General features: G+C 51.1%; 1 long non-coding RNA gene across 1 annotated transcript; it reads right to left on the bottom strand.

Annotated features, from left to right (window-relative positions):
- Positions 1-353: 353 nt before the first annotated feature.
- LOC111943813 (uncharacterized) lies at positions 354-10625 on the bottom strand. Its single transcript, XR_015285308.1, has 2 exons — positions 8433-10625; positions 354-4201 (listed from the first exon to the last, which is right to left on the bottom strand). It is a non-coding gene; the product is annotated as an uncharacterized LOC111943813 (long non-coding RNA).
- Between the last annotated feature and the right edge of the window lie 17178 nt (positions 10626-27803).

Raw genomic sequence — 27803 nt, 5'->3', positions numbered from 1 at the left:
CAGCCCAGACACTCTGGACTCCCAGCCCAGGAGCTTTATCCTCCCAAAGCCCAGTCTCAGCTTTTTAATCTGGGCATCTTCTAACGCCCCTTTGCCTCAGTGCCTTCTAGGGATGCCCCTCAAGGTCACTTCTCAAGGCTGGGCCACTGCCCAGGGCCCTTGGTCGGGGTGAGTGGCATCAATCTCTGCTCAGTAATGAGGTTTGCTGGCTTTAATAGAATTGCTTCATTTTTATTTCAAGCAGTGCATTATCCTGGCAGTTGTAGCTGCCTGTGCTGTGCAGTAAATAATGCTGATTAAGATCTCTTCGTCTAATCATTATCATAATGAATTGTTATAAACGCAAAGGCAAATTTATGATAGAAATGAAAAATAGATTTATTAATAAACAACAAAGAGAGAAACAACGATAAAAATCCACAATAAAAAGATCAGCGCAGCGCTGGGTGGACAGGGTCTACACCAAAAGGTATAGGTTTCCCAAATCCACGTCTGAGGGTCCCCAAGCCTCGGTTTTTATAGAGGTTTTGTGTCCTTAGGCTAAAATTCCAGGCAGGTTTCATTCACCAAGTGTCTCTGATTGTTCAGTGAATGAATTTCCTGCCGTAGAATGATGACATTAACTTGTGTCCGGCCAGAATCTCCTCATATGTAAAGGAGATTCTGTATGTATTTCAATTTGTGTTGTCCTGGCAGGGCGGGGGAATTCGGGCTGGTGCCGATGGATATCTTGACTGCGCCTTTCTCTTTGTTCCTCCTGATCGCTTTCTCAACACCAGGAACAGCCCTGGTCTGGCAAGGCTCAGTTTTTCGGAGCCTGTCTTTTCACTATTGATCAGATTGTTTCCACAGAAGTCTGCAGGGCGTTGCTCAGGTCCGGAGGCCGACGATTTCCCTGAGCCAGCTCCATTGTAGGTTTGACGAGCCTCGTCCTGTTTTTTTTGTTCGTGTTGATGGGCCTTGCCAAAGTTCGTTATCAAGGTGTCGTTTTGCAATCAGTTTCTCCCCAAAGGAGATTTCGGCCAGCCCCAAGAAGGGGTTTTTCTGTACATTTTATATTTTATATCCTTGCAAACACATTTGTCACATTTATACAATTTTCGAATTTTTAATACATATGGTAATTTATTACAGTCCCCCACCTAATAATTTATCACATTAAAAATTCGTGCAAACTGAAATAGTTTAACCTTTGAAAAGAGGAATATTTGTATTCCTTTTTACCCTTTTTCTTTTAGTGTCTTTCTCTATCTGTTTCTAAATCATCATTTTTAATTGACAACATGTGTTTGCTCTCAAAGTCTTTTAAAGCCTGTACTGCTTCCTCACTTTCTTTCTCCTCTTCTAATAATAATAATTTTGAGAGAAGGGCCGTTTTATTTTGTGCTTTTTCCGGTTCTACTGGGAGGGCGGCAATCTGCATCTCTTGAACCACGGAGTGAATTAATCTAATCAGGCATGGAATTAAACAGGGCAGGAAGATGACTCCGGCCGCGGAACACCCTATAAAGAATACTAGCTTTTTCCACCAAGCCCCTTGTCCAAAAATTTGGTCCCACCATGAGGCTTGCAAGATAGAATTCCATTTTTGGACAGGGACATGCGCTACCTTTTTAATTTCCGCAGCTAGACCCTTTATAGTTTCCCCGTAGTCATCTATCTCCATGCAACACTCGGATTCGTTATACCTTCCACACACTCCTCCCTCCTCGGCTAGCAAATAATCGAGAGCTAGTCTGTTCTGGTACACAAAAGCTCTCATCTGCGAATGTTGTTTTGCTAGGAGTTCCAGGGCTTCTGAAGTGTGGTTTGAGACTACTTCTACCACTGCCTGCAGTCTGATGAGTCGATTGAGGAGGTAGATGGGGGTTCTATAACCCCAACTGCCATCATTAGCCCAGGTGGCCGGACCATAATATTGTATGATCCTTTCCGCGGGCCATTCCTCCTCCTTCCACTTTTGACTGCCTCCTGCCATTGGTAGTCCCTTTTTCAAATCCCTTTTTTGTCGGGCCAGAGTTTCAAAGAGGGGAGCACCTAAAGACTTACTTTCATCTTTAGGTAGAGTAAAGAAAAATGGTCGAATGATTCCGAGTGTGCATGACCCTTTCCATTTCCGTGGTAATTCACTGTATGCTTTTTTCCCGCATACCCAGTAAATCCCATCGGGTGCTTCCCAATTTCTGCTAATTCTTGCCGGATCCTCCCAGTAGTCCCTCAGGCCTATGAATGAATGAAAGGGATTGGCCCCCAGCTTTTTGTTCCAGCAAAGCCCAATATCTTCTATCCATTCACAGTCATTTTCCCGATAGGAGTTCCAATATCCTTCGGGTGGCTCTGGTTGCCAGATTTTTGTCTTTTTGTCTGAATTTACTGCGAGAGTATTTACACAAGGGGTATACCCTACTAGGTCAGTAAATTCTTTTCCTTCCCGGCTGATACAAAATGTTCCGATTATTCTCTTGTCAATCACCCACCCTTCTGGTCTCTGGGTTGTTTTGGATAATATTAAACCTGTCCATTTTAATAATTGTTCTGGGGTCAATGCCTCTCCCTTCCAAGGCCACCTTTCGGCTGATTTCAAACCACCACATATCCAACAATTGGATAAACCCAATTCGGTGGCTATCTCTTGCATTAGATCTGCGAATAGATTTTGATTTGGATTTGGCAATTTCCAATTGTCATATTGTTTTTCCAATTGTTCATAATGTTCACTGAGAGAATTTAACCTCTCTTGTTCTAACCTCTTTCTTTTGTTTTCCATTTCTCGTCGTTTTATTTCTAATGTTAGCTGTTTTATTTTATTTTCCGGATCTAACCCTTCCCCGTCCTTCGAAAAACAAAACACCGGGTCAAACTGGAGACATACCCTTTCATCATTTGGTTCCAATAGGTCTAAAACTATTGGTTCGTTATTGAATGCCATTTTCTTTTCATGTTTCAAATTTTTCCCTTCCCAGTACAATTTATCACCCATTAAACACGGTTTTAAGTTTGCTTTGTTGTAGCAAACAGGGTTAACTCGGTGGTATGCCAAAAAGGTTGATTGTTCTCTCCCCCCGATCCAGACAGTTTTGTTACACTGTCCGCAGACCGAGATCGGGGGAATCCCCTTTATCTCTCTTTTACTCCGTAAGTGGGTCATCATAACCCCTAGTTCTTCCGAGGTCCGAATTGGTCTTTTTCTAATACTCGCTCCAGGGTTAGAACACCAGATTTTTTCTTCCAATTTGCACATTTTGAATTGCGTGTCGTTTAACCAGCATTCTCCCGAGTGTAATTCAGGTGGGCAGACAGTCAGTCCTTCGATTCTCGTGGCAATTTTACATTGCTCACACTTCCCCAGGGGACCCTCCCCTGGGGACACCTCGGACCCCATTCCTTTGGTCGAGTACGTGGCTAGGCTCAGGAGCATCAGGATTCCCCACAATTGCATCCCTCTGCCATTCCCTCCGCCCGTATAATAGCATACGGCGGGGATAACCATCTTCTCGGCAGCAAGGACTGTCTTCAGGGGCCCTTGATGTCCTGATGGCGAACCTTCGCTTGAAGGTCGCCCACCGAGAAGCCTTGACTGTATCAAACCGGCACGGTACTTGCACGGTTCTACGACACTCTATTTTCAGGGGCTCTGCCTTACAATCAAGTTGACCCCTTATTCCTTTTCGGTAAAACAGGAACCACTCCGGAGAGTCGAGTTCCAAAAGGCCCGCCCGGGTAGCGAGTATTAGAAACTTATTGGTCTGTTCTAATTCCCTTTCGTAGCACTTAGTGCACAGTCCCCTTGGCCTATACCCCCTTAAGCAATGAGTTACCCAAGTCTGCTTACAATAAGCACACTTAAAATGTACAAAGGGAAAACAATAGCAATCGCGGATTTCGCAACTTATCCTTTCGTTATTGTTCATTTGCGATGTCTCCGTAGTTTGATCTTCAGCTCTCCCGGCGGGGTGGTGACTTTCCACTCAGTGGCGCTGCAGTCCGGAACTTTCTTTGCTCGAGAGTGATGTGTCCACCCTTTCTCGGCTGTCCGTACTGCAGTATCGGTTGTCAGAAGAACGAGATAAGGGCCTTCCCAATGTGGGCCGAGGGGTAGCTCTTTCCAGACTTTGATTAATACTTTATCTCCCGGTTGAATTTTGTGGATTGGAAATCCCAAGGTGACACTTTGGGGAATCAATCCTCTCTTCCTGAGCTCCTGTAAATTTTTATTTACAGAGATGAGATATGGTTGTAATTGTGCATCCTCTGCTTGAGGATGTGACACGGGCATCCCGTGCTGATATGGCATTCCATACAGCATCTCAAAAGGGGACAAACCCGTTTCTGAATGGGGCATGGTCCGAATGTTTAACAACGCCAGAGGGAGACACCGAACCCAGGTTAATTTTGTCTCTATCATTAATTTAGATAATTGTGATTTTAGTGTTTGGTTCATCCTTTCCACTTGCCCAGAGCTTTGAGGGTGCCAAGGGGTGTGATATTGCCACCGGATTCCTAATGCTTCTGATAATTGTTTGATGATTTTCGATGTGAAGTGCGTGCCTTGATCCGAATCGATATGGTCCACTATCCCATATCTCGGAATTATCTCCTCTAACAGAATTTTGGATACGGTCTGGGCTGTGGCTTTTGCTCTAGGAAAAGCCTCCACCCAATGTGTTAATTTGTCTACTATTACTAGCAGATACTTGTTTCTTCCAATTTTTGGTAGTTCAGTGAAATCTACCTGAATTCTTTCGAAAGGTCGATATGAAAGTGGCCGACCCCCCAATTTTGTTTGTTTCGAATTTGATCGGTTGACTTTCTGGCATACCACGCACCCTTGTACCTCTTGCTTGGCAAGTTCGAAGATTCCCTTACACCCAAAAAATTTCAAAAATTGTTCTGCCAATGCTCTGGTTCCCCAATGTGTTTGTTCATGCAGTCTCCGGAGTATTCCCCTTGCTATGCTTTTGGGAACTAGTTCCCTCCCATCAGGTAACCACCATTTTTTTGTCTTTAAATTGCCCCCCTACCTTTTTGAAGTCTTCCAGCTCCTTCTCCGATGGGAGCGCGGACACCTCTGGTGATTCCTTGTGACTAACCTCGGGAATACTTACCGTTAACAATGCCGCTCGTTTTGCCTCCTTGTCTGCCCAATTGTTTCCTCTGGTTTGAAATTGCCACCCAGTTTGGTGTCCCCTTACATGGACAACCGACACCTCCAGTGGCTCCCTGACTGCCTCTAAAATTTGCTTAATGATCTCTCCGTGTATTAATCTTTTACCTTTCGTATTTATTAGTCCTCGTTCTTCCCATATTTTTCCGAAAGTATGCACTACCCCAAATGCATACTTTGAGTCTGTGTAAATGGTTCCCCTTTTTCCTTTCAAGCCTTTGAGGGCTTTTAGGAGAGCAAATAGCTCACAGGCCTGGGCCGACCAGTTTGCCTGCAGGGGACCTGATTCTATGGTTTGTCCCGTCATACCATTTATGATGGCATAACCCGATTTTCTTTTACCTTCTACCATTTTCGATGATCCATCAATGAACCATTTTTCTCCACCTTCTAACTCCTGGTCTTCCAAGTCTGGTCTTATCTTAGTTTGCAGCTCTACTGCTTCGATGCAATTATGGAGTAGCTCGCCTGTTGGTTCCCCGAATAAAAACTGCGCTGGATTTTGGGCAGTGGTTGTTCTCAGCTCGAGACCCGGCGAACTGATTAACATCGCTTCATATTTCAGAAGCCTCGAATCAGTCAGCCATTTCTCGGCTTTTTGTTTTAAGACATTTCTTACATCATGTGGGGTATATACTGTTAAAGGGGCTCCAAAGGTTATCCTTTTTGCTTCCCCGACCAACAGAGCTACCGCAACAATTGCCTGCAAGCAAGTAGGCCAACCTCGGCTGACCGGATCTAGGATTTTCGATAGAAATCCTATTGGTTTTTTCTTTTCTGCCCACTCCTGGGTCAGAACTCCTTGGGCTGTTTGTCCACTGACGTCGACAAACAATTGGAACTCTTTATTCGTGTCAGGTAAAGTTAGAACCGGAGCAGTAATAAGTGCATTTTTCAGCTCCTGGAACTTACTTTCATCCTGCGCTGTCCATTTTAGTCGGTCCGTATTTAATCTTTCATACAAAAATTTTACCTTTTCGCTAAATCCTTCAATCCACTGCCGGCAGTATCCCAAAAGTCCTAAAAACTGTCTTATTTGTCTTTTCGTTTTAGGGGCAGGAAGTATGAGAATTCCTGCTACCCTGTCAGGATCTAACTTCTTTTTACCCTGTGATATCCAATGCCCTAGATACTTTACCTCGGGCTCTGTGAACTGCAGCTTAGATTTGGACACCTTCAAGCCCTTCTGTCCTAGGAAATTTAACAACGAAATTGTGCTCCTTTTAACTTGTTCCTCAGTCGTCCCAGCAATTAATAAATCATCTACGTATTGTAATAGTTTTGTCCCTTCCTCCGGATGAAATTGTGTGAGTAGTTGTTCCAATGCTTGTCCGAACAAGTTTGGTGATTCCACAAAGCCTTGTGGGAGGACAGTCCACCTTAACTGTTGATTTCTGTTCGTGTCAGGATCCTCCCATTGAAATGCAAAGAAATTTCTACTCCCTTCATCCAAAGGACAGGTCCAGAATGCATCCTTTAAGTCAATCACACTGTACCAAACATCCTCAGGCGAGAGTCTGTTTAGTAAAGTATAGGGGTTGGCTACGACTGGGAACCTGGTTCGGGTCCGAGCATTTACTGCTCTCAGATCCTGAACCAGTCGGAAACTCCCATCTGCTTTCTTTACGGCCAGGATGGGGGTGTTATGTTGGGACATGCACGGCTCGAGAGTTCCTCCTTTGAGGAGGTCGTCAATTACTAGTTTTAAACCCCTTCTCCCTTCTATAGGGATGGGATATTGCTTGATCCTGATTGGGTCTTCCGGGTTTTCTATCTCAATTTTGATGGGGGGAATATTCAATTTCCCCACCTCTCCCTTGGAATGCCACACCTGAGGATCAATTTCTTTCTCATCTTTTGGCGTTAAATGGAATATTTTTATTACTAATTCGGAATCTTTCACCACAATGTTTATCCCTAATGCAATAATCATATCTCTCCCTAATAAATTATAATCCGCTTCCTCTACTAACAACAAATTTCCTAAACAAACTTTATTTTCAGATTCAATTTCTACATCTTTTATTACAGAGACCTTAAAAGGGTCTCCCTTTGCGCCAATTACAACCACCTTTTCTTTGCTTGTGAGGCATCCCTTGGGTAATTTCTGTAGGGTGCTTCTTTCAGCTCCCGTGTCGACTAAAAATTCAATTTCCTGGCGATGGGGACCTACTTTAAGTTTTATCAAGGGCTCCGTTGCTGTTAATGTCCCCATCTGAAAGAGCCCAAGACCTCCCTAGTCTTCTTGAAATATTTTCTCATCTTTTTGTTTCTGCCGGCAATCCCGTTGGAAGTGCCCTACCTTTTTGCAATAAAAACATTCTGGAGGATTTTTTCGGGGAGCCGGGTTGTCCTTTTGCGACCCCTGTGGCTTTTTCGGTAATGTCTTACCTTGTTTCTGTTCTTGTTTTTGAACTTCTTTTACTGCGGCCACTAGGATTTTGGCCTGCAGTTTCTGTTTTTCGTCTTCCCTTCGCATATATACTTTTTGAGCTTCTCTTAGAAGCTCTTGTAAACTTTTCTCTTGCCACCCATCAACCTTCTCTAATTTCCTTCTTATGTCCTCCCATGATTTTGCTACGAACTGTGTTTTTAGCAAAACCTCTCCCACTGGAGAGCTGGGGTCCGTTCCAGAATATATCTGTAAACTTCGCCTCAGTCTTTCTAACCACTCTGTGGGAGATTCTTCCTTTCCTTGGCATTCCCCGAATACTTTACTGATATTTTGTCCTCGGGGAACCGCTTCCCTTATTCCTTGTACAATCATGTTTCTTAAATCAATCATGTTCCTTCTTCCTTCTTCTGTTTGGGCACTCCAACTCGGGTTTACGCCGGGCCATTTTTGGCTTCCTGGCGTCCCCTGCGGGTTTCGCCGCTCCCAGTCTCTGATACCTGCCTGTTTGATCATTTCCCTTTCCTCCTGGCTGAACAACGATCTCAATATAGACATGAGATCCTCATAAGTGTAAATACTACTTCCTAGAAATTCGTCTAACTTCTCCGCCACCCCAAACGGGTCGTCTAACAATCGCCCCATCTCCTTTTTGAATGCCCGCACGTCCCCTGAATTAAGGGGTACATTTACAAATCCAATAACTCCTGGGGCGGTAGGCACTTCTCTGAGGGGAAACATTCGATGCCTACTTTCGTTTTCTCCCCAATCCTCATGCATCGATCTCGCTTTGTAGCGAGTTCGACTTGAGGGAGGGGAACTAAGATTCTCAAACATTGGTTCTCTTATTGTTTGCGGATATTCCGCTGTACCCACCTTATCAAATGGGGTACTTTCTGTTGTTTTTGAGGGTCCCGGCAGTGGTGGTTGGACTGGCAACGGGGGATAAGGTGTTTTCCAGCCTTGCATTCCCCTGGCCCCTGAGAGGGCTGTGGTTGCCGTGGTTTCAGTTGGCGGGGACATCGGGGGAGCCGCCGGAGCCGTTACCGGCGCCGTCTCCCTTATCTGTGGGGTGTGTCCACCAGCCGGTTGTTCAGGGGAACCCGTGGGTGCTGATGGCACCACTTGATCTGCCGCAGGAAGCCCCGCTGGCCCGTTGTATGGTGGGGGCAGGTGATCCAGGGGTTCCCAACTTTCTGTTTTTATTTCATTTTTCTGTTTCACTGGGAACAGCCCGACCTTGGGAGCTAACCAAAGTCGGGCGTATTCTTTTTCCTCGGAGTCCGAGGAGGCTTTACGCTCCACGTGAGAGATTAACTCGTTACATGTCCACTTCTCAAATGTACCTAGTACTGGCCAGATGAGGTAATTTCGCAACTCTTGCCCACCCCAAACCTCAGCACAGTAATAGATCATCTTTGCCTTGGACTTCCTTTTTCTTTCGGGACACTTTTCCCAATTTCTCAACATCCACCCTAAAGGACTTTCTGGGGGAATGTCTAACAATTCCTTCGTTCTTTCAGAAGGGTCCTTTTCCTTAATTTCTTTTTGTACCTTACTTTTTCTCTGCCCCATAGTGAAGAGAGAAAATTCTTACCTGTTCTCTGCGTTGTGTTCTTTCGGTTATACTTGGGAAGTCAAAAGGACTGCCAATACTCACCTTCGCGGTTTGCTGCACCGGGGTTTTTCTTGGCGCTCTGACCTTTCCCTCGGAACCCTCCCTGGGTTCTCTTTTGGGTTGAAAGAGTTTACTAATTCCCGAGCTCGATGGGACGTCCTCTTCCCCTTTCAACCCCCTTTGCGATCGGTCCTCCGGGACTCCCTTTAGCCCCGGGATTGACAAATGTGGCAGAGAGTCTCACACGGAATCGCTTCCTTCGCGGCCGGCCAATTCCCTCGCGGGAGGATGGAAACGCGGCCTTGAAGTCCACACTCGCTCCGTGATCAGATCACGTCTCACACACACTTGCCCAATCGCCTGCTCAACCTCACAATACTTACAGCAACTTTTCTTGCAAGGATGTCTTTGTGCACTTCAGACTTTTTACAAGCTACCAAGCCTCGGCTTTTCCTGAAGGCCCCGTGCCTTCCCGAGCTCTCTGGATCCGTTTCTTTTTATTGTGGTTTTTACCTTTCCCAAATTTGGTTCGGATGTTGGGGTGGGCTGCGGAGGTTCTCGACTTCCCAGGCCGCCGAAATCGGCGGGGGTACCCCCCTGGACAGCGAGATTCTCCCACAGCTGTTCCCAATCCGAGTCACGGCACCAATCTGTTATAAACGCAAAGGCAAATTTATGATAGAAATGAAAAATAGATTTATTAATAAACAACAAAGAGAGAAACAACGATAAAAATCCACAATAAAAAGATCAGCGCAGCGCTGGGTGGACAGGGTCTACACCAAAAGGTATAGGTTTCCCAAATCCACGTCTGAGGGTCCCCAAGCCTCGGTTTTTATAGAGGTTTTGTGTCCTTAGGCTAAAATTCCAGGCAGGTTTCATTCACCAAGTGTCTCTGATTGTTCAGTGAATGAATTTCCTGCCGTAGAATGATGACATTAACTTGTGTCCGGCCAGAATCTCCTCATATGTAAAGGAGATTCTGTATGTATTTCAATTTGTGTTGTCCTGGCAGGGCGGGGGAATTCGGGCTGGTGCCGATGGATATCTTGACTGCGCCTTTCTCTTTGTTCCTCCTGATCGCTTTCTCAACACCAGGAACAGCCCTGGTCTGGCAAGGCTCAGTTTTTCGGAGCCTGTCTTTTCACTATTGATCAGATTGTTTCCACAGAAGTCTGCAGGGCGTTGCTCAGGTCCGGAGGCCGACGATTTCCCTGAGCCAGCTCCATTGTAGGTTTGACGAGCCTCGTCCTGTTTTTTTTGTTCGTGTTGATGGGCCTTGCCAAAGTTCGTTATCAAGGTGTCGTTTTGCAATCAGTTTCTCCCCAAAGGAGATTTCGGCCAGCCCCAAGAAGGGGTTTTTCTGTACATTTTATATTTTATATCCTTGCAAACACATTTGTCACATTTATACAATTTTCGAATTTTTAATACATATGGTAATTTATTACATGAATCATTTATTTATAGAGATATATTTGGGTTCCCATCTTTAATCCTGGAGGACTCAGTGACGTGAAGGCTCAGTCAGAGCTGTGCAATGCTCTAGACACCAAACATTGCCCAGGGCTGGGGCTGCCTCAGCCAGACCCCTCTCTGGGAGCTCGGGAGCCCATGGAGTGCAGCTGGGGTGGGGTGCTGGTTTCAGGGGTCTGGGGCAGTGTTTGGGGGTCCTTTCTGCTCCTCATGACTCCAAGGGAGGATCTCATGATGAACTTTGTCTCCTCCTCTGCCCATGGGGCAAGGCCAGGGCTGCCTGGGCCAAGCCAACCCCAGGCTGCAGAGCTTTGTAGTACTTCAAATATTTTCTGGAGTTTTTAGACCAGAGCAGCTGTTTCCAGAAGCTTTTCTGGCTTGTTTTTATTTTTAAATGTTCCTAATGATGTAGTATCTGTCACAGCTGATCACTAATTCCTTGTCCTTACACGAAACAGAGAAGCACTTTCCCTCTCTAACTCAAATATGATGTGTTTAATCCAATTGCTCTAAATACAGTATCTTGTCTCCAAAATGTGAAGGTAGAGCCCACAACTGACCAGGGCTTAGAAATGTTTCTAGCCCACCCAGGCAGGAGCACTGGGAGCTGATTCCTGCGACAGAAATCTCCGTACAGGACAAAACCCAAATAACTCAGAAGGCAAAGCTGCTCGAGGGGAGGGAGAATCTGCTTAGGGCAACTCCTGCTGCCGTGGGCTTGGGCTCTGCTCAGCTCTGCCAGTGTCTCAAAGAGGTCCAGGCTGTTGTCTCTTAGACAAGAGACCTGCTGGGACCCTGCAGAGGAGGGCTGTGACCTCCTCCTGTCCCAAATCCACGTGGGCTGGAAGGAGATCTGACCCCGTGGCTCCCAACCACACCCAGCTTTATCCTCTGGAGATGCTCTGGGGTAGCTCCAAGGGGAGCTGCAGCCCTCTGGGGCACTCCCAGCTGCACTCACTCCCTGCACATTCCCAGGGCTCGAGTGTTGTCAGCGATTTCTCCCAGCCCTGAGTGGTTTCCAGCCCAGAAACGCTGGGTTTGTGCCGGGTAAATGCGGCCAGGAGAGGAAGGTGGTGCCCAGAGCAGGGGTCAGACAGGAGCTGGGGGCTGCTCTGGGACAGGTGACATGGGGAGGGGACACTGCAGCACAGAGGGGAGGGGGTCCTGGGCAGGGAGAGCCAGGGCAGAGGCTGGGCTGGAGCACGGGGGGATGGAGAGCTGGGGATGCACTGCAGCCAGAGAGGCACAACTCCAGATGAGAGAAACTGGTCTCAGCCCTGTCCCAAAATACTTTCTACACCCTGGGATATCTGACTTTTGTCCTTCTCATGGATTTCCCCCACAGCCCTAGGGGCACATGCAGGAGTACTACATTCCCCCTGGTGTCCATGGTGATTGTTTCAAGGAGAGAAGAAATGCCACTGAGCAGGACCTTCTCTGCTGAAGATCTTCATTCTGTGGGGTGTTTTATTTGCTTTTGTTTGTCTGGGTTTTGTATCTGAAAGCACTGGACCTCAGCAAGGTGGGCTTGGGAGTACTGAGGTAGAGATATTTCCTTCTCCCCTGGATCCCTGGCAGTGCCCAAGGCCAGGCTGGACATTGGGAGCTCCTGGGACAGTGGGAGGTGTCCCTGCCATGGCAGGGCTGGCACTGGGTGGGCTCTGAGGTCTCTCCCAACCCAAACCCTTCCAGAATTCTCACATTGCACAAGGACAATGCCCAGGAGGTCACATTTCAGGAGCCCTTGAGGTTCATTAGGGATGGAACCAAAAAAGCGATTTTTTCCCCCAGACCTCACCAATGACTAGAGCAAGAAGGGCACTCGAAGGCGCCAGGCACAAATTCCCACCTTTGTGGTGATCCCTGGCATGAGAAAAAACCAGAAGTGATGATTTACAGAAGGAAATGGCACAAGCATGAAAGCAAAAGAGAGGGATGGGAAGGGGAGAAGTGATTTGCATTCAGCCAGGGGCAGATTGAAGTACGAGCTGCTCTGTTATTCCAGAATATGGAATATTTGTGGGGAAGCACGTGGAGTGATGGATGGTGTGACCAGGCATGCTAGTTACTCAGTTGGTTGTTATAAATTACTTTTCCTGAAGCAGTCTAACCTCAGCAGCAAAATAAGAAATCAGGGAGAATAGGGAAAAAGAGCTGAAAGCTAATAAAGCAGATGGTTTAAAATTAGCAGGGCAGGGTAAGGGCAGGGTGACAATTCCCTGGGAGCACTTACAGAGGGGCAGAGATCTCAGAGAGAAATGGGAATGAAAAGCAGCAAGTGGAGCGAGGCCACCCCAGAGCTGTGGGAAAGGGCAAAGAACCACTGGGATTAACATTCAGTTCCTGCAGAATTGTGGAACAGGGGAGCCCAACCCTTGTGGAGCACACATGGCAGCAGGCACCCTGGAGTCCTTAGGAACAAACTGTGCTGTAATCTCTCCTGCAGCCGGGGCAGGCAGGGATGAGGGGGCCCTGCTGCAGTCACACCGGGACAGGGCTCACACAGCACCACAGCCAGCAGGAGAGCAGAGATCCACCCAAATGGAGCTGCACAAACGCCAGCACAAAACTCCCGGGAAAAATGGAGGTTTCGATTCTCCATTGCTGAAGATGAAGGAACTGATTTCTGCAGGTGTTCTCATGAATGAGCTCGTCAGGAAAAGCCATTTTGGGTGTGGATGTGGCTGTTGTCAGGTTGTGATGGGAGCACAGATCCCATCTGCCCTTTAATCCGTGTATTCCCTGTGAATGCAGACCCGGTGTTTATTGTAGTGCCTGACTGCTCTGGGGCAACTCCAGCGTCCCTCTGCTGCTTCCACAGCACCAAACACAAGTGGAGGCCCTTCCATGAGGGAACACAAACACCCAGCAGCAACAAAATAATTTAAATTCCACAGGATATGAAGCCCAGGGGCTGCTTTCAGGCAAGAGGCTTTTCTGGAGGTGCCATCCAGGAATGTTAGAGCAGGTTTACTGGGCACCCCTCTGGGCTGGCTTGGGTGAGCTGTTGTCTTTTGGGAGGGCAGATGGATTCCACAATCTCTCGAGGTTCCTTGTACCCCTACTTTTCATATTTCCATCAGAAATTTCATGCTGGATGTTTATTTTCCACCACTGCCTTGCACACCTCATTGGCTGGTTGTGCATTTTGAGGTTCCTTTTGTACACCCAGGACAGTTCCTCCTCCTGCTGAGGGTTTGATCTCCACTAGCAGTGAGAGGGGGTCTTGAGTCACAGAATCCAGCAGGTCAGGGTTGGAAGAGAGCTTAAAGATCACCTTGTTCCACCCCCTGCCATGGGCAGGGACTCCTGCCAGAAGGTTCCACCAACTCCTGGGCGTTATTTCAGAGATAATAAATGGCTGGGTCGTGGTGAGGAGCCACCAACCCTTCCTGTATTTTCATCAGCAGATCGCGTGGGCCCGTCGGGTTTCTCAGCTTTAAAAAAATAAATACCTAAAGCTGAGGGGGAGGTGTGTTTGTTTTTCTGGAGCATCCTGGATTTAAGCCAGACTTTGCACTCTGTGATTCTCATCCAGACTTAGACTGAGAACCAGACTTTGAGCAAAGATGTCACTGTAGAAATGCTGATGTTATTAGAGAGAGTCCATGAGGAGGGGCTGGAGGAGAGCTGGGAAGGGGCTGGAGCCCCAGGAGGGGCTGAGGGAGCTGGGAAAGGGGCTGAGCCTGGAGCAAAGGAGGCTCAGGGGGCCCTTGTGGCTCTGCACAAGTCCCTGGCAGGAGGGGACAGCCGGGGGGGTCGGGCTCTGCTGCCAGGGAACAGGGACAGGAGGAGAGCTCAGGCCTCAGGCTGGGCCAGGGGAGGCTCAGGGTGGGCAGCAGCAGGAATTTGCCCATGGAAAGGGAGCTCAGGCCTTGGCAGGGGCTGCCCAGGGAGCTTTGCAGTGCCCATCCCTGCAGGTGCCCAAGGAAGGGCTGGACGTGGCACTCAGGGCTCTGGGCTGGGGACAAGGTGGGCATCGGGCACAGCTGGGACTCCCTGGGCTGCGAGGGCTTTTCCAGCCCCTGGATCCTGGGATTCTCTGATTCCTGGCTGCACATGGATTTTCCCTTCAGAACTCTCCATGCAGACGAGGTTTCCCCTCCTGACTGCCCTGTGGGGCCACAAGGATCCCTAAAAGCAAAACTGATCAGAAGGAGAGCAAAGGGTGACCAGAGGCTGCTTTTTCATCAGTACATTTTATAGTAAGAAGGTTTTTCTGCAAGAGTTATCTCCCAGCTCCAGGCTTTGGGCTAATGAAAGAAATTATCCCTCTTGAAAAATAAAAATACAAAAGGCAGGGTCAGGCATCTGATAAAATACCAGTTATCAGAAAAATGCATCATTAATTGTAGTTGTTTGCTGGAGGGAAAAGTGGGCCAGCATTAAAATGATTTGCTTTTCCAAAATTTACCCAGAACCATTTTCTAACCCTGAATCCATCATCCCCACAGCAAAACCACATCCCTCTGATGAGTGAGGATGAAATAATTCCTTCTGGGGCAGCTCTGCTCCCCAGGGTGAGTCACCTTGATCCGAAGGCTCTCGGTGCCCGGGCCGCTGCGGAGGTCAGCGATAAATGTCACCCCACGGGGCTTTAATTCCCAGAATTTGTGGTATTGTGAGATAAGCTGGGTATTAAAAACCCCCGTTTGACCATGGGGCACAGATCATCCTTCACCTGGCTGTTGTTGCAGCTGAAAGGAGGAGCAAAAGGAAGCAGTTCAGCAGCGAAAGTGCCCAAAAGAGGGATTTTTATACCCAAGAAGTGCTTCAGAGAACCCTCCCTGCTCTTGGCTGAGATCTCCCATCCAAACACTCTCTGTTTTCTCCCTGGATCTCTTTGGCCCAGCTCGTGTCCTGGCTCTGCTGACCGGCCCCATCTCCCCAGCCCTTACACCCAGCTCTGGGACCTGGCTGTTCCCGGGGTGGGACAACGGGCACTCATCCCTCCAGGAGGAGAAACACCAGGGACTTCCCAGCCCAGCCTCAGAACAATCTAGAAGGGTAAGAATTTCCAGGAAGAGTAAAGGTCTTGGTTTCCAAGATGGGAATGTGGTTAAAGAGAAAAGCCTGGGAACAATTGCAGTGGGCTCTGCTAAGAGATTTGTTCTTCCCCTCGTGCCAGGTGCCATCTGAAGGAAGCCAGGGGGAGTGGAAGGTGTTCCCCCTGTCCGTGGTAGATGGATGGAACTGGATCACAGAATCACAGAACAGCCTGAGCTGGAAGGATCCTCCAGGACCACCCCAGGGTCCCCCAGTGCCCCCCTGCCCTGCCCAGACCCCCCAACAAGCCCAGCCTGGGCATCCCTGGATGCTCCTGGAGCTCTGGCAGCCTCGGGGCCGTGCCCATTCCCTGGGGAGCCTGGGCAGTGCCCGTGGAAGAGCCTTTTCCTTCCAATACATGATCCTGAAGGTCCCTCCCAACCCAAACCATTCTATGGTTCTGTGGCTTGGGGGCTCCACGGGCAGATCTGTGTCCCCTGCAGGGGACAGGGACCCCCGGGAGGCTCAGCACAGCCTCCAGTCCCCGCTGTCCTGCCTGTCTGACAGCCGGGGACAGCTGGGACAGCCCCAGGGGCTGTGCCAGGGATGGGACGTGAACAGACACGAGATCCCTGCTCCACTGGGATGTGACATCCTGACATCCAGCAGCACCGGGTGACACGGGACAGGGCCCTGCAGGGAGGGAGCTCTGCAGGTGTGCACAGGTGGGGATGTCACAGGTGGGGCTGGCACAGGTGGGGCTGGCACAGGTGGGGCTGGCACAGGTGGGGCTGGCACAGGTGACACTGAGCAGGTGAGGCTGTCACAGGTGGGGCTGTCACAGGTGGCACTCTCTCAGGTGGCACTCTCACAGGTGGGGCTGTCACAGGTGACACTGAGCAGGTGAGGCTGTCACAGGTGACACTCTCACAGGTGACACTGAGCAGGTGACACTGAGCAGGTGACACTGAGCAGGTGAGGCTGTCACAGGTGAGGCTGTCACAGGTGACACTCTCACAGGTGACACTGAGCAGGTGACACTCTCACAGGTGGCACTCTCACAGGTGGGGCTGTCACAGGTGACACTGAGCAGGTGACACTGAGCAGGTGAGGCTGTCACAGGTGACACTGAGCAGGTGACACTCTCACAGGTGACACTGAGCAGCCTCCAGCCAGGGGCCAGGGCTGTGCCAGTGGTGTTGGGGACATCAGGGAGGGTCTCAGGGGTCGGCAGTGCCCCGGTGCTGCCGCAGCCTCGTGCTGGCACAGAGGAGCTGCCAGCCCCCCCTGCCTGTCCCAGGCACACACACCTGCAGCGAGGGTGGAGGCGCTCAGGGGACAGAAATCTGCCTTTTTCATCCCGGTTCAGTCACAAGGCTCCTCCACACAAGGGATGAGATGTTTGTTCATGCTGAACTCCAACGCTGCCCTCGTTCCCAGCGCTGCAAATCCCAAAGCCCAGCAGCCACTTTAATTCCTCCCCGTGTTTGGAGCCAGCAGCTCCCTGGGTCCTCTGCAGAGCTCAAAGCCAGCCACAGGAGGATTTCCCTGGGCTTGTTTTGTTTTCCATCCTGCCTCCAGCACCATCAGACTCCCAGGTGAGGGTACAAGGCACTTTTCCCACAGGTGTGCTCTGCACAGGTGAGGTTTAACCACAGCCAGGAGTTATGGAGACACCAGGAATGTGCTGGGCTCTCCAGATGCAGGGATTTCACCGTTCAACTGACGCATGTTTTGGCAAAAGCTTTGGAGAAAAACAGACTCCAATGGAAGTTCAGTGGATGTCGATGGACAGAGAGAGCACACAGGGTAATGTCCAGCCTAGAAAGGTTCCTGGCAAATCCCAAAAGTGGTTTCTGCCTGTTTCCCTGCGCAGTGAGTGAAGGCCACTGCAAAACAGTACCAGAAGTGTCTTTGTATGGAGACCCAGGGCTTCGTGCAGGAAGGGAGTGCTCAAAGAAATGTCTTAGGAATATTTAAGTGGTATCATTTTAATCATTCTCAGTGGAGTGATTTCTCCTGGATCTGAATGGTTTCCACACCAGAAATGGTGGGTTTGTGCAGGTTGTGCAGGAAAACACGGCCAGGAGCACCGTGCCCAAAGTGAGGGCTCAGAGGAGCCAGCGGCCACTGCACAGGAGGCAGCTGGGATGTGGGGCCAGTGATCATTTGGGCCAGTGATCATTGGGGTCAGTGATCATTGGGGTCAGTGATCATTGGGGTCAGTGATCATTGGGGTCAGTGATCATTGGGGTCAGTGATCATTTGGGGTCAGTGATCATTGGGGTCAGTGATCATTGGGGTCAGTGATGATGTGGGGTCAGTGATCATTGGGGTCAGTGATCATTTGGGGTCAGTGGTGATTTGGGGTCAGTGGTGATTTGGGGTCAGTGATCATTTGGGGTCAGTGATCATTTGGGGTCAGTGATCATTTGGGGTCAGTGATCATTGGGGTCAGTGATGATTTGGGGTCAGTGATCATTGGGGTCAGTGATCATTGGGGTCAGTGATCATTTGGGGTCAGTGATCATTGGGGCCAGTGATCATTTGGGTCAGTGATCATTGGGGTCAGTGATGATTTGGGGTCAGTGATCATTGGGGTCAGTGATGATTTGGGGTCAGTGATCATTTGGGGTCAGTGATCATTGGGGTCAGTGATCATTGGGGTCAGTGATCATTGGGGTCAGTGATGATTTGGGGTCAGTGATCATTGGGGTCAGTGATCATTGGGGCCAGTGATGACTGGGGCCAGTGATCATTGGGGCCAGTGATCATTGGAGCCAGTGATTATTTGGGCCAGTGATGATGTGGGGCCAGTGATCATTTGGGTCAGTGATCATTGGGGTCAGTGATCATTTGGGGTCAGTGATCATTGGGGTCAGTGATCATTTGGGGTCAGTGATCATTTGGGTCAGTGATCATTTGGGGTCAGTGATGATTTGGGGTCAGTGATCATTGGGGTCAGTGATCATTGGTGTCAGTGATCATTTGGGTCAGTGATCATTTGGGGTCAGTGATCATTGGGGTCAGTGGTGATTTGGGGTCAGTGATGATTTGGGGTCAGTGATGATTTGGGGTCAGTGGTGATTTGGGGTCAGTGGTGATTTGGGGTCAATGGTCATTTGGGGTCAGCTGTGGTGTGGGGAGGCTGCTGGAGCTGGGGACAGTGGCAGCACAGAGGGGAGGTGGACATGGGAGAGCACAGCCTTGGACTTGCTGGGGGACACTGCTCTGGCCATGGCTCTCTTCCCACGGCCTCTGCAGCCTTCAGCCCACAGACCCCAATGCCCAGCAGCCAGGGGGTCACTGCTGTCACCGAGCTGTCACCGAGCTGTCACCGAGCTGTCACCGAGCTGTCACCGAGCTGTCACCACTGCTGTTGGACTGCTGCTGCCTCCTGCTGCTGCTGGGCTGCTGACACACCGGGCAGGATGGATCCCAGGGTCTGCTGCAGTATTTGACCCCCCCGTGGCTGCACTCAGCCCTTTGGGTGCCTCACCCCTGGATCTGCCCCACCTCTGTCCTCCCAGCCCCCCTCTCCCACCGCTGAGCCTTCTCCTGAGGCTTCCTCGGGCGGCTTTGCAGAGTCCAGCAGGACTCAGATATCCTGAATCTCACCTCCATCGTGTCCTGCTTTGTCTCAGCCGTAGAGGCCAGGCTGCCCCTCTCCAGAGCTGAGCTGGAGTTTCCTGATGGCCCATCAGGGGTGCCTGAAGAGCTCCAGGCTTTGCTGTTGTGCCCATCCACCACCGGAGCTGTGCTGCATCTCCCACAGATCCTTTCTCTTTCCTTTAAGCCACAAAAGTCTTGATCTGAAAACTCCATGAGGCAGATGCTCTCACCTTCCATTTCTCCTCCTGGGGAGTAGAAGGGTTTTGGGAGCAGGCAACAAGAACCACCAAGAAGTGTAAAATAATTTCCATGAAGGAAGCTGTGGGTGAACCCAGAGTCTCCAGCCTGGAAGGGGAATGACAGGGTGGAGAATATCTGTGTTATCCTGGGTGGCTGGAAGAGATCACTCAGGTCTAATTGCTTGCTCTCCCTTAATGCAAGAACTAAGCTGCATTAAATAAAATAGCAGGTGGCAAATTTAAAACCAGTTACAGGAGGCATTTCTCCCTCAGCTGGATTAATCTTTGGAACATTTTGTCAGAGCAAGCTGCAAACACCAAAAGTCAGCAGAGGCTTCACTCAGTGGGGAGAGAAATCCACAGGAAAAACAAATCCATTAAAGAATATTCCCCACAAAGCAGATCTCCTGGCTCAGGAAGCAGCAGAGGCTCAGATGATGGAGGCTGGCAGAGAAGGGACCCCCCTGTGCTCGCCAGGTGAGCAGGGCACAGGGCACAGCAGCAGCCAGCAAAGGGAGCTCAGGGCTCCTCGGGGGCTCTCCAGCTCGCCAGGGGTGACACCACCCCATCCCAGAGCCAGGACACACAGAGATCTGCCTGGAGGGGGCTGGAGCAGCACTGAGTGTGAGGTGACAGCACATTGGGGTCCCCTGGGGCCAGGAAGGGGGGAGTCCTTCACCATCATCTTCACCCAGCCATGGTGAAACCGCTCCTGAGCCGCTGCATCCTGCACTGGAGCAAGCTCTGCCCCAGGGGCTGCTGGTTCTGGTGCCAGGAGGTGCCCAGGCCCTGTGAAGCCTCATCTAAAATGCTGTTTGTTACACCTAACAGCCTAAAAAATGGGAGGGCAGCAGGGATGACCTGGAGCCCCTCCAGACCCCGGGAACCCTGAGGGGTTAGGGATGGGAATCGGAATCATGGAGAAGATCTCCACAGTGACCGAGTCCAGCCATCACCCCAGCTCTGCCAGCTCGGGCCAGGTGCCACAGCCACGTGATTTTGTGTTTCTGTGAACATTTCCAGGGACAGGACACCACCACCGTCCTGAGCAGCTCTGCCAGGCCTGGACAACCCTTCCCACGAAGGAATTCCAGACTCGTAGCTGATCACAGCAGTTCTACACAGAAGCATCACCTGGCCAGGACACATGGATGGACTCTGAACTCCACAAAAGAGCCAGGAGAGTGAGCAGTGACAGCTCTGACACCCCAGGGCCAGCACTGAGAGCATCTGAGAGCATCTCTCTGCTGCAGCCACCCCCAGCCAAAGCCGGGGCTCAGGAGACACACTGACCGTGGATTTACTGGCTGATTGTGTCTCAGCCAGCCTTGGACCTCCTCTCCACAGCCCCAGGCGAGCCTCAGGCATGCAGATTTGGGGACATTTCCCAAACACAGGGGCAGAAAGCAGGGAGGTGCCGTCTGGGACGTTCCCAAAGCGCCGTGGCAGCGCTGCGAGGTTTTGGCAGCGAGGGCAGAGCCTGACGTCGCTGCTCAGAGGTTTCACTGATGGGACTCAAGGGCAAAGGATGGAGAGAGCGTTTAGTCCCTTCTCTCTATTGTAATTAATGTGTTAATTCATCTGGGGTTTGTTCCTAGTTACAGGACAGTTACAAAATCCTGGATCTGGAGCGGATCACCGTGATCTGTCCTGACCTCCTGCGCCGCATTCCCAGGGGAATTTCACCGCCCATTTTCCCACCAAACCCCTGCAGTGGGCTTCGGGTTCATGTCCAAAGAACTTCTGCTCTCAGCTTCAGACAGAGAAGTTGTCATCTGTCTTTATTTTCAGCCTTGTAAGGCAGCGGTGCCTGATTTCATCCCATTCCTGAGGAACTGCAGCCCCTGAGGGACTGCAGAGCCCTCATCGCCCCACACAGGGCTGGGGACAAGGCTTGGGTCACTTCAGCTTTTCCTTCAACTCTCACATGGCCTGAACTCACTGAGCCAGGTTCTCCCTGGACTTTCTCTCTGCTGGTATCTTAGGTGAAATTTCTATCCATTATTTTCATGTTATTTTTTTCATTTTTATTTTATTTTCGGTTTTTTGCATTTTTTCTCAAGACATTATTCAATCCTTGTCTATCAGATGAACAGTTGTAAGTTCTGTGGATCAGAACTTTCACAATTACTGTGAAAAAACCCCCTCAAAACATCCTCATTGCAGTCATTCTGAGCCATTCACCTGCCCAAGACAAAACCTGGATCCGAGGAACTGGGAAAGCCAAACTCACTGCTGGATGGACACGGGGGCTTTGATCATGGCTCTGAAACAGCAGGACTTTACAAAATCACCAACATTGCTGTGGGAACTTCTAAATTATTGAGGCAGCTGATAAATTGACAAATTCCTTCAAGTTTTTGCCTAAATTTGTGTCTCCTTCATGGGTACTTTATCCCAGAGACACCAGGGAAAATGGTAAAATAGTTCATTATCCACTGCTGTGGACCTGGGCAATTTATTAAATTAAATATGATGGCAACAATAAAATACATTATTTTATATTTATATTTAATTATTTATAATTTTATATCATTATATATAATTATTCATATTTAATATTTATATTTATATTTTAATATATTATTTCTGTATTTCTATATTGTTTTATTAAGCCCCTCTGCTTCAGAGGCAGCACACAGATTTTCTGAGGGTTGAGGAGGTTGTACTGGGCAGTTCTCAGTCAGGATTATCAGGGATAGAAATTCAAAATGGATTTTATAGTTTTTATAGTTGAAACCTGTCATGTCCTTGCAAGTAAACAACTTCCAGCCTGAAGAAGGAGCTCTGGCTATATCCGAGTTTTGTATTTCCAAGGGCTGAGGTCGCACCCACACGAGGAAGAATTTTTTCTTTATATTTCTTTATTCTCCAACAGAATTTTGCCTGGCTGTGCCCCCCCGGCGAGGCTGAGCGCTCCCGGGGTGGGAGGTGTGGGGCTGGCCGGGCTCTGGCAGCTCCTCTGGAAGGACAGAGCTGCTCCAGGTGTCTCTTGGAGATGTCTTAGTCACAGTGACTCACTCTTGGTACAGAGATGAGCAACTCTTAATTCTGGGAGAAACGCTTCATTAGCATAAGATGATTTTTTATTGCTGTCATGAAAAGGGGGCTCGTAAAAAGCAGGAGAGTGTCCGAGTGTCCGTCTTACACCGGCTGGAGTGCCAGGACAAGGGGCAACAGCTTCAAACTGAGAGCAGAGATTTAGGTGGGATCTTGGGCAGGAATTGTTCCCTGGCAGGGTGGGCAGGGGCTGGGATGGAATTGCCAGAGCAGCTGGGGCTGCCCCTGGATCCCTGGCAGTGCCCAAGGCCAGGCTGGACATTGGGAGCTCCTGGGACAGTGGGAGGTGTCCCTGCCATGGCAGAGCTGGGAATGGGTGGGATTTGGGGTCCCTCCCAACCCAAACCAGTCTGGGATTTTCTGTTGCATCAAAAGAATGTGACTGGGTCTATTCCAATGAGTGTTGACGCTCTTTGCACCTGGCCTGGGAGGTTCAGACAGGTCCCCTGCAGGGGAGCCAGTGGAATGGAAGGTTTGGTTTGGTCCCTGAAGTTCGTCACTCACCAGGGAAAATCCCTGTCTGAAACGTGAAAGCAGCACATCCTCAGCTGGTGAGCTCCAGGCATGAAGGGGAAACCTCCCTTGCTCCAGCTGGGCTGAATTGGTGTTGAACTGCAGGCCAGGTGGCTGCTGCCCTTGCACAGCCTCTGGGGTCACAATGAAACCTTCTCCGTTCGACTGAGGCCCCACAGCATCACAGAATTCTGGGTCAGAACCCCCGAGACCATCGAGCCCAGCTCTGCCGAGGCCAGCACTGACCGTGTCCCCAGGTGCCACATCCCCAGGGCTGTGAAATCATCCAGGGAAGTGACTCCACCTGTGCCAGCGCTGAGCAGCCTGTCCAGCGATGAAACCTTCCCTAACCCCAACCCCCTGTGTCTCAGCCTGAGCTGTTTCCTCTCCCCCTGCTCTCCGGAGAAGAGACCAGCACCCTGAGCAGCTGTTCCCCTGTTCCTGCCCTGGGCTGAGCCGGGCAGGGCCCCCTGGGCCAGACCCTGTTTGCCAGAGGCTGCCACAAAGCTGCCTTTGGTTAGAGCTGGCCCCAGGCTGGGAGCAGGACAGGCTGAGCTGAGGCACAGCTGCAGCTGGAAACCAGCGGAGGAAATACCTCAGGAGCCATAAAATCAGTGTCTGAGCTTTGTGCTTCTGCCTCCCCACAGGGAGGGCCCCGTGCCCAGGGGCTGGGGCTGGCAGCCCCCACAGGCCAAGGGAAGGCTGGGGCTGGATTTCACTGCAGCCTGCGTCCCCCTCCATCCAGGACTGCCAGGACTGCCTGGAGCACCTTTGCATTAATTCAGTGTGTCCTGGTGACCCCAATGTGTCCAGGTGACCCCAATGTGTCCCTGGTGACCCCAGTGTGTCCCAGGTGACCCCAGTGTGCCCTGGTGACCCCAGTGTGCCCTGGTGACCCCAATGTGTCCCTGGTGACCCCAATGTGTCCAGGTGACCCCAGTGTGTCCAGGTGACAACCAGTGTGTCCTGGTGACCCCAATGTGTCCAGGTGACCCCAGTGTGTCCCTGGTGACCCCAGTGTGCCCTGGTGACCCCAATGTGTCCCTGGTGACCCCAATGTGTCCAGGTGACCCCAATGTGTCCCAGGTGACCCCAGTGTGTCCCTGGTGACCCCAGTGTGTCCTGGTGACCCCAGTGTGTCCTGGTGACAACCAGTGTGTCCTGGTGACCCCAATGTGTCCTGGTGACCCCAGTGTGCCCTGGTGACCCCAATGTGTCCAGGTGACCCCAGTGTGTCCTGGTGACCCCAGTGTGCCCTGGTGACCCCAGTGTGCCCTGGTGACCCCAATGTGTCCCTGGTGACCCCAGTGTGTCCCAGGTGACCCCAGTGTGCCCTGGTGACCCCAGTGTGCCCTGGTGACCCCAATGTGTCCCTGGTGACCCCAATGTGTCCAGGTGACCCCAGTGTGTCCAGGTGACAACCAGTGTGTCCTGGTGACCCCAATGTGTCCAGGTGACCCCAGTGTGTCCCTGGTGACCCCAGTGTGCCCTGGTGACCCCAATGTGTCCCTGGTGACCCCAATGTGTCCAGGTGACCCCAGTGTGTCCCTGGTGACCCCAATGTGTCCAGGTGACCCCAGTGTGTCCCTGGTGACCCCAGTGTGTCCAGGTGACAACCAGTGTGTCCTGGTGACAACCAGTGTGTCCCAGGTGACAACCAGTGTCCCTGGTGACCCCAGTGTGTCCTGGTGACCCCAATGTGTCCAGGTGACCCCAGTGTGTCCCAGGTGACCCCACTGTGTCCCAGGTGACCCCAGTGTGTCTGTGGTGACCCCAGTGTGTCCTGGTGACCCCAGTGTGTCCCTGGTGACCCCAGTGTGTCCTGGTGACCCCAGTGTGTCTGTGGTGACCCCAGTGTGTCCCTGGTGACCCCAGTGTGTCTGTGGTGACCCCAATGTGTCCCTGGTGACCCCAGTGTGTCCCTGGTGACCCCACTGTGTCCCTGGTGACCCCAGTGTGTCCTGGTGACCCCAATGTGTCCCAGGTGACCCCAGTGTGTCTGTGGTGACCCCAATATGTCCCTGGTGACCCCAGTGTGTCCCTGGTGACCCCAATGTGTCCTGGTGACCCCAATGTGTCCCAGGTGACCCCAGTGTGTCCTGGTGACAACCAGTGTGTCCTGGTGACCCCAATGTGTCCCTGGTGACCCCAGTGTGTCCAGGTGACCCCAGTGTGTCCCAGGTGACCCCAGTGTGTCCTGGTGACCCCAATGTGTCCTGGTGACCCCAGTGTGTCCTGGTGACCCCAATGTGTCCTGGTGACCCCAATGTGTCCGTGGTGACCCCAGTGTGTCCTGGTGACCCCAATGTGTCCCTGGTGACCCCAGTGTGTCCCAGGTGACCCCAGTGTGTCCCTGGTGACCCCAATGTGTCCAGGTGACCCCAGAGTGTCCAGGTGACCCCAGTGTGTCCTGGTGACCCCAATGTGTCCTGGTGACCCCAGTGTGTCCTGGTGACAACCAGTGTGTCCAGGTGACCCCAATGTGTCCCAGGTGACCCCAGTGTGTCCGTGGTGACCCCAGTGTGTCCCAGGTGACCCCAGTGTGTCCCTGGTGACCCCAGTGTGTCCTGGTGACCCCAATGTGTCCCTGGTGACCCCAGTGTGTCCAGGTGACCCCAGTGTGTCCGTGGTGACCCCAATGTGTCCCTGGTGACCCCAGTGTGTCCTGGTGACCCCAGTGTGTCCCAGGTGACCCCAGTGTGTCCCAGGGACATTTCATGGTGCTGCTCCAGCCTCCGTGGGGTCCCTCTGGGGAGACCCTCCTGGCCACCCCTTCCTCCACCCCCCTGAAGCTGCAGGGTCTCTCCTGCTGAGGCTGCTGCCGGGGCCAGGGACGCGTTGTGCTGGCAGTGAGAGCTCCAGCCCCCTTCAGAGGGGTTCACTGATCAGCAAGGTGGTGTTCACTGCCCAGAAAATCACTCCTTTCTTCTTCCCTAAAGGCTCATGACAGGGCACACACCCCTGAGACAAGCCTACAGCAAAACATCAGCCCAGGTGTGACACACCACCAAGGTTTCTTGTGCTTTATAGGCAGACAGCAGAGCTTCAGTATAAATTAAACACAAATGGTTTTGGGGTTTAGAATCAGAGGATGGTGGGGGTTGGAAGGGACTGTAGAGATCCTCCCTGACCTAATGCAACTCAAACACTGGAAACCAAAGCAAAAGTGGGGTTTGTTGCTTACCTCAGAACTCCAGAGAATCAGTGATTCCTGGCCAAAAGAACTGCACCGTGTGTGTTTTACAGGGAAACTGTGAAATGCTGTAGATGTGCTGGTTTTAATGTTGTAGCATCAGTCTCCTTCTCCCTGGCAGCTTTTCTGGCTGTGCTGGAGCCTCTGCACAGAAATTTTTCAAGGTCAAGAACCAGTAGAAACTTGACAGGTTTTGGAACTGAGAGAGCTGGGCTTGTTTTCACATCTGGGACACTCAGGAAGGAATCTCTCTCTGCTTCCTTGCTCTGCACTCCAGCACCTTTCTCATTTTCAAGGCACCTTTTTGGCCCCAGTGTTCCCCACCATGGCCATGACTGCAGCAGCAATTCCCCTTTTACTCTGGGGGTGAAAGTGAGGCACATCATCAACGATGATCCCTGCACTGAGGCACAGGGGATGAACCTGCTGAGGTCTCAGATTGCAACTGAGGGTCTAGAAAATGAGCATTTTACCATTAAAAAACACCTTAATCCATTTAGCTTCTGAAATGAGGCTTGGTACACCTTAGGCAAATCACTGAGCTCATTTTTGCAGCTCAGAATGAGAATAAACACCACTCAAAATAGGAATAAACACGGCCTGTGTCCCTCTGCCTTCAGAAACTGGCAGGTGTGTGGACTCTGCAAAGCCTCCAGGTGTCCTGTGCTGGGGGATTTCAGCTGGAACCTTCTGTTGCTGCATTGAACGAGAGATAAAGCATAAGGAATTCAGAACACGTTGTGGAGAGAAAACAGGGAGTTACACATGAGGCTGCCACGGGAAGCAGCCCCGGCTGAAGGCTCGGGGGGTTTCAGCCGGTGTCCCTCAGCCAGCCTTGGACAGGCAGCTCATCCTCTCACCCACCCCTCATCCCCTCATCCCCTCATCCCCTCATCCCCTCATTCCCTCATCCTCTCATCCCCTCATCCCCTCATCCCCTCACCCACCCCTCATCCTCTCACCCACCCCTCATCCTCTCACCCACCCCTCATCCTCTCACCCACCCCTCATCCTCTCATCCTCTCATCCTCTCACCCACCCCTCATCCTCTCACCCACCCCTCATCCTCTCATCCTCTCATCCCCTCATCCTCTCACCCACCTCTCATCCCCTCATCCTCTCACCCACCCCTCATCCTCTCACCCACCCCTCATCCTCTCATCCTCTCATCCTCTCACCCACCCCTCATCCTCTCATCCTCTCATCCCCTCATCCTCTCATCCTCTCATCCTCTCACCCACCCCTCATCCTCTCACCCACCTCTCATCCTCTCATCCTCTCACCCACCCCTCATCCTCTCACCCACCCCTCATCCTCTCACCCACCTCTCATCCCCTCATCCTCTCATCCCCTCATCCTCTCACCCACCTCTCATCCCCTCATCCTCTCACCCACCCCTCATCCCCTCATCCTCTCACCCACCTCTCATCCCCTCATCCCCTCATCCCCTCATCCTCTCACCCACCCCTCATCCTCTCACCCACCTCTCATCCCCTCATCCTCTCACCCACCTCTCATCCCCTCATCCTCTCACCCACCTCTCATCCCCT

Source organism: Cyanistes caeruleus, chromosome 3 (genome assembly GCF_971803275.1).
Source record: "Cyanistes caeruleus chromosome 3, bCyaCae1.hap1.1, whole genome shotgun sequence".
Taxonomy (NCBI): domain Eukaryota; kingdom Metazoa; phylum Chordata; class Aves; order Passeriformes; family Paridae; genus Cyanistes; species Cyanistes caeruleus.
Note: the sequence above shows the minus strand (reverse complement) of the source record. Positions and strands in the feature narration are given on the sequence as shown.